Source organism: Zalophus californianus, chromosome 1, assembly GCF_009762305.2.
Source record: "Zalophus californianus isolate mZalCal1 chromosome 1, mZalCal1.pri.v2, whole genome shotgun sequence".
Classification (NCBI taxonomy): Eukaryota; Metazoa; Chordata; class Mammalia; order Carnivora; family Otariidae; genus Zalophus; species Zalophus californianus.
The window spans coordinates 124237590-124255132 of record NC_045595.1 but is presented as its reverse complement, the minus strand read 5'-3'; the positions used below and the strand labels follow the sequence as shown (position 1 = coordinate 124255132).

The 17543-nt window shown below is 39.7% G+C and overlaps 1 protein-coding gene across 8 annotated transcripts in view; it reads right to left on the bottom strand.

The window, feature by feature from the left end:
* FNDC3B (fibronectin type III domain containing 3B) overlaps positions 1–17543 on the bottom strand; it is a 342488-nt gene that overhangs the window by 174904 nt on the left and 150041 nt on the right. Inside the window, exon 1 of one of the 8 annotated variants that reach the window (XM_027587532.2) lies at positions 12628–12675. The exons of the other annotated variants lie outside the window; for them this stretch is intronic. The gene's annotated coding sequence lies outside the window, so the exon portion shown is untranslated. Of the gene's footprint in view, positions 1–12627; positions 12676–17543 lie in introns of those variants that run through there. 8 annotated transcript variants of the gene reach the window in all.

The following is a 17543-nucleotide window of genomic DNA, read 5'->3' as shown; positions in this document are numbered from 1 at the left end:
TGGCAGTTGTCCGGATGGGGTAACTTTAAAATAACATATAAAATAAATATATTCATTCTCTTGAGAAGCCTGCTTTTTCAGCTTAGGAGAAAACGGCAGTGAATCAGCGAGGAGACCTTTTGGGTAACCTATTCATAACTTGGGTGTTCATAAAGCAAATCTTTTCATTTCTTGCACATGGCTAGAAAGTTTTTTAAAAGTTACCACAAAAAATGTAGAATCCTAAGAAATAATGAATAGAATAGCTTATAATGTAGCAAGGAGGTCTGTAAATACCTTCCTAGTTAACTTTCACAAATTTTTTTGAAAGTGCCAATATAATTCATGAAATATGGACTTATAGCAACTCACAAAACTCTTTAAACTGATGAGGTACACAGAGAGATTACCCATTCAAAAAATAAAATAAAATTCATTTGTTTATTAGCAGTCCAAGGTCTAGAATCCCTACTGTGACCCAAAAGAATAAGAAGAGGGGAAAAAAATGATGCATCTTTTCATGTGTAATACAGGGCCATTTTTTTTTATAAACATATCATTAGAAGATGTGGTATATATACACAGTGGAATATTATAGCCATCAAAAAATGAAATCTTGCTATTTGCAATGATGTGGATGGAACTAGAGGGTATTATGCTAAGTGAAATAAGTCAATCAGAGAAAGTATCATATGAACTTCACTGATACAAGGAATTTGAGAAACAAGACAGAGGGTCATAGGGGAAGGGAGGGAAAAATGAAACAAGACAAAACCAGAGAGGGAGACAAACCATAAGAGACTCTTAATCTCAGGAAACAAACTGAGGGCTGCTGGAGTGGTGGGGGGTGGGAGGGATGGGGTGGCTGTGTGATGGACACTGGGGAGGGTATGTGCTATGGTGAGTGCTGTGAATTGTGTAAGACTGATGAATCACAGACCTGTACCCCGAAACAAATAATACATTATATGTTAATTAAAAAATATATATATCATATTATTTTACCAAATCTGGGATACCATTGGTAAGATGCAAAAAGATTGTGTGTGTTACTAAAAAAGACAAAACCACTGCCTAAACGGCATTCAATTGACATTCAATTAATTGTAAGATGATTGCCAATTTAAAAGATGTTAAAATGAGAGAAGTGTGCTTTTTAAAATTAATGAATATGGTATACGGTTTGAGAATAAACTGAAAGAAATCAGCAAGTTATAAACCTAACCTGGAGAGCTATCCAATGGTCCAATGACGCCCAGTGGGCATGTAAGAGCTTTGTGGACACAATCACAAAATTTGGTTATGAACGATCCAACACGGATCTATGCAGCTTGAAGTCTGATGTCTCAGAAATCACCAAAATTCATTTCCTGCACAAAACTTTCAAAATGCAATGATATGAAAGCTCATCTAAGTAAATACACCTGACCCCTTTTCTCCTTTTAACTTCAAATTAGGATCTATTATACTTCAGTTGAACTCAGTGTTCCTACAACCAACTCGTTCATTTTACTTTAAATACCAAGCAATTTTTAGATTAATTTTTTAAATATCCAAAATTTACAAAAAGATGGGTCAGTATCCCCTTGAAGAGACTGGCAGTCTTACTACCCACTAAATCTAAAATTGAAGATAATTTCCAAGAAGCCACTAATCTAGTGTCCTCATATTCTGAACACATACAACCACTAGTTCAGAAGTCTCAACACCACTGGTTTAGCAAAGGAAAAAAATTTACTTTAAAAAAAAGTTTGGTGTCTCTGGACAGATGGAGTGTAAACAGTCCTGGGAAAGTTGCGTCATCCCGTGAACTCTACATCTGATTTGCATTAAAATACCATGTCTTAAATACACATGTGTTTTCAAAAACTTAAGTCTCAACATAACGAAAAATATTGCTTTATCCCACGTTTTAAAGAGTTCTACATCCCCCTTAGTCTCATTAATTCTTGGAATGTAATAACCAATAAACAATACTCTGCTAAAAAAAAAAAAAAAAATTTCTCCATTTCTTCCTACCTACCCCTGGCCCTGTCCCCCAATCTATAACCCCTGGAAGAGGGCTGTAAAGGGAGGAGCTTAAGATAAATACATGTATTGGGGCGCCTGGGTGGCTCAGTTAGTTGAGCATCTGACTCTTGGTTTCAGCTAGGGTCTTGGTCTCTGGGTCCTGGAATCTCGTCCTGATTAGGCCTCCACGCGCTCGCTCTCTCATAAAGAATTTTTCTTAAAAAGATACATGTATTATTACTCATGTTTTGAAAAAGCCATTTCCGACAGTGGACAGTAAGTATGATTGCTGTAACCACATGGTAAATTAACGTATGAACTACCATTGTTCTCGGGTGATTGGGAGAAATGCCAGATCCCTTCAATTTGAGCTTTATCATACCCTCCTGTTTTTCTTGCTCCCAGGTGCTCCTATCTAAATATTCTTATGTCAGCCAAATGAAAGGAAATTAAAGTTCAGATTTTACCTGGCAATGTGCGGTCCTAACCTGGACTTTACAGAACGAGAATTACCAGGAAATTAAAAAACAAATCTTCTCTCTAAAGTCTTTGGAAAAAGAATCACTGTTAATGCCAACATTTTATTTAGTTATCTTTTACTCTCCTAATTTGACTAAATTCACTACTCACAAGATAATTCAAGACATCTGGGGAGTCTGGCCTATCAAAATTTACTAAACAGAAACGTAACAGTCTGAAGCATATGCACACAAAAGCAAAAGGTGGTCACATCTGATCCACAGGTTGCTTCGGTAGCTCTTCCCCCAGTTCTTTCTTTCTATTGTTTATTTGATATTCATGGTTCATTTGCTCTCGATGATTTGGAAGCAAGTGCTGATAATGCTATCAATTACTTCTACTTTTGAGTGCATAGAAATCAGGCAAAACTAACACCAAACAAGTTTTCTGATTTCTCCAGGTTTTCACATAAATTAACATCTTAGCTGTATTTCATAGACAATTCCTAAACCAAACAGAGAAGACTCCTGTAAAGTCCTGGCTAGCAACTGTGGGAATATTAAGGTAGTGATCACAAATGTGATCAGAAAGCTGAGCTGGGAATTCTCTGGGTGTGATGTCAAAGCTCCACAAAAACAGGCTCAAAACAGGTAAAACAGACCCACGACATGTAAAATTTACAAAACTAACAAAGGCCAAGATGGCCAAAACAAAGATTCCTATAAATAATGAGGCAGAAAGCCAAGCTATACTTTTCTGTCACAATTTCTTTCTCAAAACAGAGGACTCATGAACAAACTTCAGTTTGAGAGCAAACCCAGTACTAAAAATTCTGAAGAAGTTTCATGTACTCAACACATTTGCAAAACTTTTTATATCAGCTACAGGGCTTACAACTACATAGAACATCACAATATGTATGATCTATTTTTATTTTTTATAACTGGTTTTGTGGAACACAGTCTCTAGGACATACTTCTAAACAAACTTACTTTTTGATGGGCTCCTAGAAATAAGTTAACAGCCATGCCTTATGTTATTCATGCAAAACTATTGTGACTCCTATTTAGGAGTCGGAAGACTTCCTCTTTACTTGGTGCAACATCCCAGATGACCGGTAACTACTAAAATAGCATTAATGAACTGCAATAAATACAACAACTATAAAAATCATCTTAAACTAGTCAATTTCAGTCAGCCCTAAAGTCCCCTGAGCAAAACTAATTATGCTGCCAATAGTCACATTACCTTACAGTAGTGAAAGTCTAAAAACATTGCTTCTGGGGCGCCTGGGTGACTCGGTCATTAAGCGTCTGCCTTCAGCTCAGATCGAGCCCCGCGTCGGGCTCCCTGTTCAGCGGGAAGCCTGCTTCTCCCTCTCCCACTCCCCCTGCTTGTGTTCCCTCTCTCGCTGTCTCTCTCTGTGTGTCAAATAAATAAATAAAATCTTTAAAAAAGAAAAAAATAAAAATAAAAAGGTTGCTTCCAAGCCTTATACTCCTTATGACTCTCTCTCAACACATCATAAATATATAGTTGAATAATTTATATATCTGCTTTTCATTTTTTATACACAGTATGCACGTGTACATAAATATCCTGCTTTTATACTAAGATACCTCATAATGATTCATTGGTTTTAAGTTTAAAATCATGATGCCAATTAAGCACTGAACAAAATGTATTATTACCCAGCCCTATCTATTGGCACCAATATCAATTTTAAATAATAACTACTAAAGAATAAGTTAAATATGGAACATCTCTCTATGATAAAAACAGATACAGGACATGGGCAAATTCCTTTGCCTACACAATACATTTTTGTCTCTGAAGTGATCTCAGCTTCCTAGTACTTGCTTTCTGAGCAACTTTAAACACTTATCCAAAACCATACTGTAAGCAAAGGTAAACTGAAAACTCTGCAAGGAGAATGCAGGTGTTTTTTTTAAACCTACAGTGTTTTATTTGTTCCAGCTGTACAGTATAGTGATTCCACAATTCCACACATCACCCAGTGCTCATCAGGACAAGTACACTCCTTAATCCCCATCACCTATAACCCAAGCCCCACCCACCCCATCCTCTCTGGTAACCATCAGTTTATTCTCTATAATAGTTATAAAGAATCTGTTTCTTGATTTGTCTCTTTTCTCCCCTTTGCTCATTTGTTTCTTAAATTCCACACATGAGCGAGACCATGTAATATTTGTCTTTCTCTGACTGACTTCTTTCGCTTAGCATTATACCCTCTAGCTTCATCCATGTTGTTGCCAATGGCAGGATTTCATTCTTTTTGATGGCTGAGTAATGGACACGGGCTGCTTCCAGAGAATGCAGGCTTCGTTACTGGCCGCCCAGAGTAAAGTGGTTATGGCATAGATACTGGAGCCGTACATACTCCTGTAGATTTCATTCCAAGCTCCACCAGTTATCCGTGTGCCATCCTAGGCAGATGGCTAAAGCCCTCTCTGTACCTCGCTTCCTCACCTCTACCACGAAGAAAGCAATGGTACCAATCTCTCAAGACCATGGGAAGAAGGGAGTTAGACATAAAGGGCTTAGAAGAAGGCCTGGCATGTGCCAAGCTCACCAGGTGGGTAAGCTGAGACCATTACCATTATACCACAGCCACGGCTGCCGTGTCCTCTCCTACCCCGACTGTCCCTATGACTATTCCTGTTATAGTCCAGTTTTCACCGGTAAAGTTAAGAACTCAGACTTTTCTATGGGTACACGTAGTTGTGAATAAAAATATCCAGACAACAAAAATGATCAATACCTGGGCTTAGGATGGGGGCGGTGATTCTGATCTTAAGCTTTTTATCAGGTTAAGCCAAAAAAAAAAAAAAAATCACTTACTCCAGTGGGCAAATCAGTGGTGACTTCTCATTGCCTGAGGGAAAGCAATAGTTTATTGGTGCATGGGAATCTTCCTTCCCCTTCATAAAAGCATCTGTCCTTCCAGTCAACTACAAACACCCTCTGCATTTCCCCCACAAGGACAAGCCAAGTTTACCCAGCGGTTTCACAGGTTCTTCATATTAAGTCAGGCCCAAACGGACGTGTCCTGTCCATGCCACGTGCTCACTTTGTCGCACTGCTTGTCAACACAGTTGGTTCTCAACCACCCCCCGCGATCAAGGTCTCTACATCTTGAAACAAACAACGGGGTGATTGCAAGGAATGCCTAACCCTGTCCCTCTGAGTGCTGTCCTCAAATCACACAGCTAATACTTGACCCTGTCAGAAAGTAGACTTTAGGATAGAAAATGACTGAAGTGACTAAAATGACAACAACAACGTTTTATTTGCACCCTTGAATACAGAAGAAGCTTGGAACTCTAAAATTAAAAGAGAGTTTACAAAGTAATGAAAACTTCTTTATACCAATTAAGTTTCTAAAGAAATTATTCGGGTGGAATAAAACTCTTTTACCCATTCAGTAACAGATTATGAATGCATTACATGCTTTGGGACGTGTACGTAGGTAAAAGTGAAGAGAAATGAATCATGGGTTAGAAACGCAGTACTGAGAGTTTTCTTTTGCTCAGGAGAAATCAGGAATATTCTCACAATCCTTTCTATTTGCCAAGGCAGCCTGGTTTATTTACGAAATCTTGGCCACAAGTGGCCAGAATAAAGGCATTTCAATGGGGCTGTCTTTTACTTTCTTCCTTATTCTCTACCCCTTTCTCATTCATTCTCCTTAAGAAGCGTCTCTGGTGCATGCTTGGTTTCTAAAGGTCTGATGAGACTATGGATGCTACAGTGAATGCTGAAGTCTGAAAGAAATATTTCTCTCTCCCTCTCTTTGAGTCAGAAAATTCTGAACACAAGAGGATCCATTCAAGGCATGATGGAGTGCCTCACAGAGGCAGCAATATGTTCACGGTTGGCAAACAGAGATCTGTTTGGACAGTGAGCACAGCCATCCACTCAGCAAACATCAGCTTTCCTATTAGTTCACAGCAGAAAGAACCAGACGCTGGCGGCCCTTCTTTCAGACTCCAACACCACTTTGGGACAAGCCTTCTAAACAAAATGCCTTTGTCCAACAGTCACAATTCAGTGGGTCCCAACGGCTTTCCTAGAAGCTATGTCGGACTATTCACAATTGCATTCAGGCCCAAAAATCATTTGTAAAGGTCTGGAGGAGAAAAGTAATGGGAAATACCCCAATTCCCATTTACAATAATAGACAAGAAATGACTGAACGGCTTTACACCAACCGGCAAGAACAGCAGCAGGAAGGGTATAAAGTGTATGATGAACCTAACAGGCTGCCTCTGGTGCTTTGGGGAATATGGATGCTGTTGCCACTGAAATCTGGAAGAACACCAAGGATGACCGTTCAAGGGGAAGTCAGAGGGAAGATGGAGTAAATGATGTAGGTGAATGTGACATCCCCTTCCCATAAGGTTTCAAAATAATAAGCTTATGCAGTTTAAGAACTGTCAGTTCTGAAAGACACCATAACTCATTAAGACGTCCAGTTCCACCCAAACTTTCACCAAATCCTGCCTGAGTAAAAGAAAACCCTAAAGGCAGAAGACAAACTCATGGCCTATCTTGCTTTCTCCCACTTTGGGCATGAACTTGCTGTATGATTTTACTTATTCCTACATACCTGGCAAGAGAAATCTTCCAGAGTTGTCACTTTGCTTAGTATAAATAGGAAATCAGATGAAAATAGGAGTATGATACAATGTCCCAGAGGAAGGTCAGAAGGAGAGGGGGCAGTGTCCCCCAGGATGTTATACTGCGCATAGCTCATAACCTATTCTTATTACTAAGTATTCATTTGTACCTGACTTCCCCATCGACATCACTTCTAAATATGTCAAAAATGAAGGGTAAATCTCAGAATCCAGAAAATTCTCCATGTTTCTAAGAATAAACACTTTTCCTTAGGAAAACTACTGTCAGCCTATGGCTTGTTTTTTTGTACAGTCTAGGAGCTAAAAATGATTTTTAAAAAAAGTTTTTGAAGGTTGTAAAAGAATTAAAGAGGAATATGCATCACAGACCATACATCTCCAAGATATTCACTATCTTGCCCTCTCTAGAAAGTTTGCCAGTCCTGTAGTAAATCATTAAAAAGCCTCAAAGAGTAACTCCAGATTCTATGTAAGCCAAATCATGGATGTGATGCCCACTTATGAATATGCTTTCAAATAATCTCTCCCATGACAGAGCTGAGGACAGAAGTGCCCCCACCAGGATTCTACTCATTCAACAACAGAGGGTTGGTAAGACAATCCTAAGACTTCATAATAAGACAACTCTTTATCCTTTGGAAATGTACCCAATAAATCATGCAAGTTGGGAGAATTCCTAACTTACAAAATTAGGAATAATAACCACTTGCCCTTATAAGAGGGTGTCAGTTGAATCAAGTGAGTCAAAGGATATGAAACAAAGTACCTAACAGAGGGTGGGAAAGATCTTTCTATCACATGGGGCTCTCCGGTCTTCTTGTAGAATATGCCAAAGGAAATACTGAACAAATAAAAGAAAAAGTCAGAAGGCTTTCCAAAACTTTGTTTCCTACGTGCACAAATACAACCTCAGATAGCTAGATTTTTTCAGTGAATAAAGGAAAGAGGTTTTTTACAAAGGGAATGCTTAGAGAGGCTAAATGTCTAGCCTACAAGCTGAAGAGTCATTAAAGAGAGGGAGGAATTAAAAGATAATTAGAAATTCTAGATGCTGTTAACTTCAAGTTCCTACCTCAATCAAGATGGCCGACTTAACTTTGGGAATCCAGCAACTGTGATTTGCCAGCTCAATTACAGTCCAAGTTGCCTTTTAAGGAGGGCTAAGATCAAGCCTCAAAATTTTTGTACACCCAAGGGCTTATGTACACACACACACACACACACACACACACACACACACACACATTATTACATTAGTTTAAGTACAACTTGGATCCAAGTTATTGCATCATGCAAAAACTCATGAAGTAGGGCTGCCAGATAAAAGACACAGTCAGGACACACTAAGTTTGAATTTCAGATACAAAATAATTTTTCATGTAAACATGTTCCAATGAACCAGTATATGGTTCATATACTAAAAATTATTTGTATATATGAAGTTCAACTTTAACTGGGTATCCTGTATTTTTATTTGCTAAATCTGGCAACTGTCCATAAAGACGTGAAGGGAAACCCGGTATCTGTTACACAGCAGCCCTTTGGTTAATCATCTATAGGCTGGAAGGTGAAAAACAGGTAAGGATGACTTGGACTCTCAGTATGTCAGCAAAGTGTGCAAAGAATGCTACAGAAAAGTAAAGACACAGCAGGAGATTCCCGGTGCCTTACTAAGACAGCCACAGGGAAATAAAACACCCATGACTGGGAAAACCTCAAGAGGGACAGATTTACCTTACAGTGCTGCTACGAGTTCTCATGAGGTCACCCTCACAAGACAAAGAGTGGCAGAAGAGCACTGCTAGGGAGCCTGCTAAAAGGCCCACCCTTGCCCCCGCCCCCCAACACGATGCCCACATCCCTCATGTGTCCAAGTAGTAGTGTTAAAGTATTTTTTGAAGGGAGAAAGAAAAAGAGGAGAAACCCCATAGACACTAAAAGGTCTGGAAAGCAGCCAGAATCTGGGTGGAAAAACTCCACCCTGCACTTTCCCTGCTGGGCCTATGGCTTTTCTTGAGAGGGGCACTGGGCCAGAACCCAGCCCCTACGCGAGGTGTCCAATGGAAGCGTGAAAAGAACTTCATCAAAGGAGCCCTTACAGAGGCTAGCTGGAATAGGGAGCTCCGAAAACACGGCTGGCCCAAACATCCACACAGGGATAAGATCATAAGCATGAAAATTCTGAAGCATTGTTCAAATAAATCCACTAAGAAGCTGGTTTTAGCTAACAAGGGCTGTTCAAACTCTAATTTTGTGCCCACACAGGCATATGGAAGTAATTACGCCAACAGCAATGGACACAAAGATAGCTTTTTTATTAAAAATTAAGTAAAAGCAAAGGTACTTAGGTACACTCTTGAAAAAAATCGGCACTGCTTCAAATACTCCTCTCTCCTCTCCCCAAACTACAAAATCATTTTTACCCAGTTTTAGGTTGAGTTTTAGGTTTCAAACTAAGCCAATAAACTGAGGGCACGTACGCCACCGCATTCATGCGTTTAAGCTCCACTCAAATGACAAACAACAATTACTAGTACAATAGTGTGGTCAATAATAATGTTGTCAAAAATAAAATATTCCTAATCGTTACCACTCCTTCACTTGGCAGGTGTAAAACATGAAAATAGCTCTTGACTTAATTCTTCTCTTCTTCTTCCCTATCCCCAAGGCAGGCATCCCAGGGTCAGGGGGTCAGCCTGGCATGGGGAATGACAGCTGGAGTGGGATGAAGAGGATGTCCAGGGATGGGGGCAACCCAGATGGAGTGTGCACATAAAAGGGTGGCCTAGCACGGGAATCTGGAGACCAGGGGGGAGAAAACACCAAGCATGATGGCAACTGGCTCTGGTGTCAGAGCCTGAGTAGGGTGAGGAGGAAGTCTGGCGTGTGGTATCAGGGCCCAAGGGGTGTGGCAGGGGAAGCATTAGGAGGCTGATTACATATGCAGGAAGCCAGATTTGTCACAGTCATAGAAGACTGTCATACGAACATAGTAAGGAAAATTAAAATGAACCCTTGGTTTTGGATTAGAACTGCATCTATCAGTGCAAACACAGATTTCCATGTATATATTATAGTGAGATGTGAAAATAAATATAAAATGTGTGTGTAGGTCTGTGTTTTTATGTACATTTATATCGATGTGACTGCGTAAGTCTATATGTATATACAAATATTCTCCAGTTCTGTCCACTGACAGTCTTGGAGAGGTACAACCCCGACAGTAAAAGACACACATACTACCCAGATCTTGGCTTCTAAATACCATTTTCTACTAAAAGAAACCAGGATTTCCTAGGAAAATGTTTAATTCAGGACTATGGCAGGAAATTTTCAAATAAGCCTGGAAGATCTTTTTGCATCAGAAAGGAAGTATTCAAAGAATGATGGGGACAAGTTAAAAGGACAAGGAAGATGGCTGGAAGAGATTTTATTTGTGCATCAAAATGAGAAATGTTACTAATGGATTATAACCCACTGAATTAAACTAAAAGCATGAGTCCATACAATTCTTAATCTCAGGGTCGTGAGTTCAAGCCCCACCTTGGGCATGGAGCCTACTTTTTAAAAACTAAGTAAGTAAACCAAAACCATGAGTCCATACTAGAATGAATAAATGAGTAAACAGACATTTTGACACTGACTTATTTACATCCCTACAAAATACTTATTACAAGTGGAAAATGAGAAAATCTATTAATAGAGAAGACTGGCAGATACCACCACCTTCATCAACTGATCAAAATGATCACCATCAGTAGTGGGACAAATCAAAATCTTAACCACCTGATAGGAGACAATGAGAACATAACATCACTTCTGTGATGTTCCTGCTAAAGATGGATAACTTGAATCCAAGATATATCAACCAGCCAAATAGAAGGACATTCTACAAAATAACTGGCCAAAAGTATGAAGTTCACAGAATTCAAAGAAAGACTGTGTAACTGTCCCAGTCCCAAAGAGATTAAACAGATACACCAACTAAAAGCTACACACGATTCTGAGCTGAATCCTTCAGTTTTCTGTACTATTCAATTCCCCCCACTACCCGCAAAAATATTTGGTCTTAGCCAACAAGTACTACAAGGTATTCTGTCCCCAACAATTCTATTAATTGTGAGATTGTTTCATAAATTTTAAAGAATTGTTTTTTAAAAAGAGGAAAGTGACAGCTTAAAGCATATATTTAACCCAAACTTGTTAAAAGAATGTCCACTTACTGCCCCTTGAGAGCACCTGCTGCTCTCTTAGGGAAAAGAGAAGAGGGAGATGCTCTCATTTGTATGGCCCATTCTGACTTCATCAGACCTTGAGGCTGGCCTTAACCCTAGATCCCCTTCTTCTATTCAGAATGGAACCGTTCACTACGCACTCCCAGAGTTCAGATCACAGAGTTAGGCATTACCGGAGACATCAACTAAATCGCACCTGTACCCCTCCATTTTACAGCTGAGCAAACTGAGGCCCCAGAGAGACCACGAGTCAGGGCAACACCGAACTCAAGGAAAAAGGACAAATGGAAAGCAACTACAAAAAGTAAAACATCAAATAAACACTTTAAAATGTGAAAGCTCTTCTCAGCAATTAAAAGCTACCTTAACTCTTTCAGATCTGAAGGAACAACTCACAGCCCCCTAAAAATGTCCTCTGTAACCATAATTAACATTGTACATTTATGAAGGCTCCTAATACATGCCACAAATCATGCTAAGCATTTCACATAATCTCATTTAATCCTCACAACCTTCTGAGGCAGACATTTATCATCCCTCTTTTACCGTGGAGGAAATTAAGGATTAGGGTCACTATGTAACTCATTTCAGAAAATCCGAGGCAGAAGACCCAAAACTGAACCCTGACAGGTGACGTCCAAAGCCTGGGCTCCTAACTACTTGCGACCAGTCCTGGGTGCCTGACCCGCCGCATGACTGCACCGCCACTACCCCGAGGAGGCTGGTGTCAAAAGGAGCTCCTTCGGCATCCTCCAGCTGGACAATGGCGCAGATCATGGGCTCTCAGAACTTGACCTGCTAAAAACAAGCTCAGTAAAAATGTGGGAATGAGAAGAAAATAATATGGAGGAAACTACAGCTACCCACCCAGACGATGAACAGCCTATGGATGGCACAGCTTCTCTGATCCTCCCACACGTGACCGTGTGGTGTGGAGCCTGAAGAAGCTGCAGTGATGACAAACTTATCACGGAGCAAAACCAGCAAAACCTGCAAAAGCCGGGTCCCTGCCCTGAATAGAATCCTTCACCTAATAACAGGTCTTGGCACATTAAAAAAAAAAAAAAAAGGCTACATAGTGTAGCATTTGTTTTCTTATAAACTCATTTCATAGCAAAATAATGTCCCACTTTTTTTTTTTCTCACAGTCTCAATTCAAACACTCATCCATACATTGTAAAGGCACTGCCAAGAGTCACTCCAAGAAAACAAAAACGGAATGCACAGTTAAGGAGGAAGAGAAATGCGAACCATTCAATACACAAATAAGAGGAGCTTTGTACCTTGGGTCACAACTTTTTAAATAATAGAGGTCGTGATTTAATTTTAAATAACTTGGACTTTTTTCTACGTCAACTTTTACAAACCCAGGTTTGATTCCCTTCCTGGTGAAAAATTTAGTTATAACCTGGGAAACAAATTCTGTGCAGGTCCTTCGTAGCTCCGATTATCGGCCTCCCAGCAGTGCTAAGGAGGCCCCAAGAAGCCATTGCTTCGCCAAGGCAACCTGATAACATAACAGGTTCCTTAGCAACATGGTAGTCACAGTAACCATTCACCATGGTATTAGAATTAGGTTACCCACCAGGGTAGAGGCCAAAGGAATAATTTAAGCTCATTAAATCTATAGGCCTAAGGTAACAAGAAAAACACCATTTTTTTAAAATGCCACTTGTGATTCACCTATGAAATGAAGCTCTTATGTGAGTTTTCAGTGCCAGATTGGATGAGGAGATATTTAGAAACATAATTCCCAATTGTAAAAAATCCGTAACGTTTTTAATACTTTTTTTTTTTTTTTAAGAAATGTGGAGCTAGGGTATGTGATATCTATGTTACAATTAGATTCTTTTCAATAGAGTCTTTTCACCAACAGTGAAAACTTAACAGTACAATGTATAATTGAGAAGATGATTTTATAGAAGCAGAAAGTTATAATTCGAACACAGAAAAAAACAAAACTTTGGAGTGTATATGAAAATATTCTTAAATTCCATTAGCAAACAAACAATAAAAAAACACAGTGATTTCCAATTCATTAAAAACATCCATGAAACAAGAGTGATAATTTGCTTTTAAAGTCAAATACTTATATAACCATTTGTTCACATATTACAGAAGGTTAATAAACGTTCTATAGATAGAAAGAAATTCAGAATTCATATAAATACCACTTTCCAAAATCTACAGCAGACATTGTTTGTGTCTGGAAAATATACACTTAACACTGCAATCAAGCGTGACATGAGCTATTCAATTTTCTAGTACTTGCAACCCCAGTCATTTCCATTGTACCTAAGATCATTTAATTCATAAAAACAGAATGTTTTTCATGAATGCTAAGCTTTCATGTTAGGAGCTTTTTGGTCTCACCCCACCCACTGAAAGAATATTCTGCAAGATATATAAGCCTGATTATCAAATGTGACTGTTATCTTTACTAGTGACATACAATCTCACTCATAATTGTATAGTATAGATCCTGTTCTGTTTTATTTCACATGGCAGGACAATCTGAGGCAAGAATCATGCATTTCCATTTTTACAGCTCTCCAAATTGTCTACTGGAGTACCTGGCCAACAGCAGGAGCTCCCTAAGGGCTGCTGCTTGGACAAATCGTTGAATCAGGACTACTCCACAACAGTGTAACTCTTAATACAATCGTATACATTTTGCTTGTTCACCCATAATTAAGGTATTCTTTTCGCCACCCGCCTTTCAGCGTGGGCATGTCAGTTATTATAAAGATGATGCAATTTTTGAAAAGCTTGATCTGATCTTCCTTTTGTGGCACAACCTTGAGTTATTGTAGTTTCCTCACCAGGACTCATTTCTAGGCATCAAAAACATCTTCCCTTCCAAGAGAGCGTCCCAGCATGAGAACGAAGACAGACACCAGGCCAAGCAAACCTAGACAAAATCCAGGCATCCCAAATCCTAGACAAAAGTCCAGCAGAGGTGGTGAATGGCAGAGATGTCCACCCAGCCAGCAACCAAGATGCTACGGAACATGAGCAGGGAACACCACCAAGCCCAAGATTACAAGTCAATAATTAGGAACCCCCAGCCAAATAAGAAGCCATTCAAAATAACCACTCTACTAAAAGCAAGAGTAATATGACCCATACTCTGCATCTGAAGAAGTATTCTCCAGGAGCTTTTAATATATGAGACTAACAACCCAAATATCATGAAAAAAACATGATAGTACAACTAAGAAAGGAGGTCAGGGGAAAAGGCCAGAGAGAAGACAGACTGTGGCCTGGGATTTAACCCTGGGACACAGCAGGACAGGTGCGGGTGCGAGTCAAGACAGAAATGAGGAATGAACAGACCATCACAAGTGTATACTTAAGACATTCACTATTTTGCAAATAAACTGCATTCTTCTGGATACTGAAACTCTAGAGAATGAATTCTTTCAAATAATTATCTGAGTTTTGAAGACACTGCTGTTTCTAGCCTGAAATAAGTTGCATTTGACACGTCCAACCTTGATGGATACTCATTTACATCTCCAGAGCTCTGCAGTTACCTTGCTACCATAGTAAGTACACTGGGGGCTACCGGCTCTTCACAGGGGAAATACCAAAAGAAGGATGAAGTCAGAAATCGTAATGACCTATAACTGGAGACAGTAACAGTCAAAATAAAACAGGAGAAGATAGTTACAGAATTAATCCTTCCTGAATAAATGCATGTGAGCATAACCAATAACAGAAAGGCAAATTACTGAACTAATACTAGTACTTATAAAACGATCTTCTGCGAATTTGATTAGCAGGAGTTGGTTTTCCACAGCCTGATCACAAACCCTATCTCCATCCTCCCACGTAAGCTTAAAATTGAGTTTTCTATCCTATGAAGCCAAGAATCAGATTGTTATGTTAGGAGAAACAGTCTGGGAACATATATGTCATATGTACCACCTCGGACCCCAACCCGAGACCACAGCAGACCTCATCAAACATTGCGTCTTTCCCACTGAGCCCAGAGGCTGTTTCTGGATCCTGCAGTCAGCAGGATCAACCACAATCAATTAGTCAAGAGTTGGAAGGAAAGTGGAAACCTCATTTTCCTTGCTGCAAAATAGACAATACTTTAAAGTTAGAATTTGAAACCTCGATCCACCACTTAAGTAGTCTGTTTAAGCTCCGAGAAACTCAGGCCTTCTGACCTCTAGAATGGGGCTGATGGTGAGGACAGCGATGACCATCTCAATTCTCGTAGCATTAACAGTGACGGTTGGGATTAAAATTTGTCTGGCACAAAGCAAATGTTTACTATATGTTAAATTCCTCTAAGACACTCCCACTGCCCCCAAAATATACCACTGTGTTGAGACTGACAGTAGCACATACACCAAATACTGATACAAGAGTAAGCAAGTCTGTAAGTTTAATAGTGAGGACGACAACTAACTTAAAAACAGTTAACTACACACACACACACACAGGAGAAAACTCAGTGAGATGAGACCGAAAGCACTCAGTCTCCAGTCATCATCAGCTGTGTGCTGTGTCATCTTAGGCAAACAGCATAGCTTCTCTGAGCCTCAGTCCCTTCACCTGGAAAATAAAGAGGGTTGTTATGTTCCATGGTCTCATTTACTTCTAACACTATATGGTCGTGTAAGTGAAATGAGATTATAAAGATAATTTCAGGTTCAATGCTTTATCATTAAATGAGACACAATGGTTATCCAACCACAGTCAAATTTTTGAGTATTTAATCTTCCACCTCCCCGCACCCAGATGTTACACTGTATAAACTTACCCATTATGATTTAGTTTAACTTATCTATTTATACCTATGACTATTTACAGTGATGAAATTTATGAGTTGACTACAGAAAGAAAGGAATTTTATAACAAATGCTGTGTATGACAGATGCTGCGATCAGATTCCCACCTTACTGTTTCGAAGGACATTAAAGGCCTTTCCACCTCATCCTCTGACAACTCCCATAGTTTGTGGGCCACAGCCTTTGCTGAGGTTACATTTGAGGCTGTATAATTTTAAAACCCCGTGACAGGACACCTCACCACATGAATTTCAAGGTGTTTCTGAATTGCCACCATTTCCATAGCGTCATGCTCACTGCCCTTCATTCTGTTCACCCCAGTCCTGTTCGCTTGGGGCCACACACCTTCTACAGCGCCTTAATAAAGGATCAGACGCTCAGAGTAGGCTGGACTCACAAGAGAGAAACAAGGCTCCAGCAGAACAGAGACATGTTGGAGTAGCAGAGCCGAAGTCCTGTTGCCTGGGCTGACATTCCAATTCCCTTTCTTGCCAGCTCTGTGCATTTGGTCAAGGTGCCTAACTTTACTGAGCTTCAGTTTCCCCATCTGTGCAACAGGAATAAACATAGTATACTGTCAAGACACGCTGCGCAACTAGTAAACATCAGCTGCTAAATATCCGACAATAATAAAGGATCACAATTCAGTCAGTTCCCTGGTATCTCCCCATTCCAAACAATATAAGAAACTTGACAGAATGATGTGATTTTAAAGGAAGCAAACAGCCAAATTTATTCTAAACACTGGTTTTCTCGGACTATAACTAATTATTAGATTTAAGAAGGCACTGCTTTCATACTCCAAAAATGGAAGACTACCTCCATTGCCATGGTGAGCACCTGTTGAGGTGGGAGCCCCTTGTCATACAAAAGTTAAAATAGAAAGCGGTGGATTCTCAATGAAGGGTGTTGCAGAGGAGACACCAGCAGAAAGCTAGAGGGGGATAAGATGCCCTCTAACAAACCTGCCCTAAGCGAAAATTTGTTTTTATGACATCCAGAAAAATAAAAGTGTATAGATGACAATATTTTAATTGAACTTTTTTTTAAACAAATTTCCCCCTCTAAAATGGCACCATGGTAGAAAGCAAACTATATCTTACAAATAAGTGAGTATTACAGATTGTGACTATCCCATTATTATGACTGAAGTTTACAAAGTTTAGGCAAATTCACTGTTCTTTGAAAGCAAATATTAATGCTAATATGGGGCACCTGGGTGGCTTAGTTGATTGTCTGTCTGCCTTCAACTCAGGTCATGATCCCAGGGTCCTGGGATCAAGTCTTAAATCAGGCTCCCTGCTCAGCGGAGAGTCTGCTGCTCTCTCCCCCTCTGCCCCTGCCCCCCCCCCCACTCATGTGTGAACGCTCGTGCAAAAAATCATTCCAGGCTC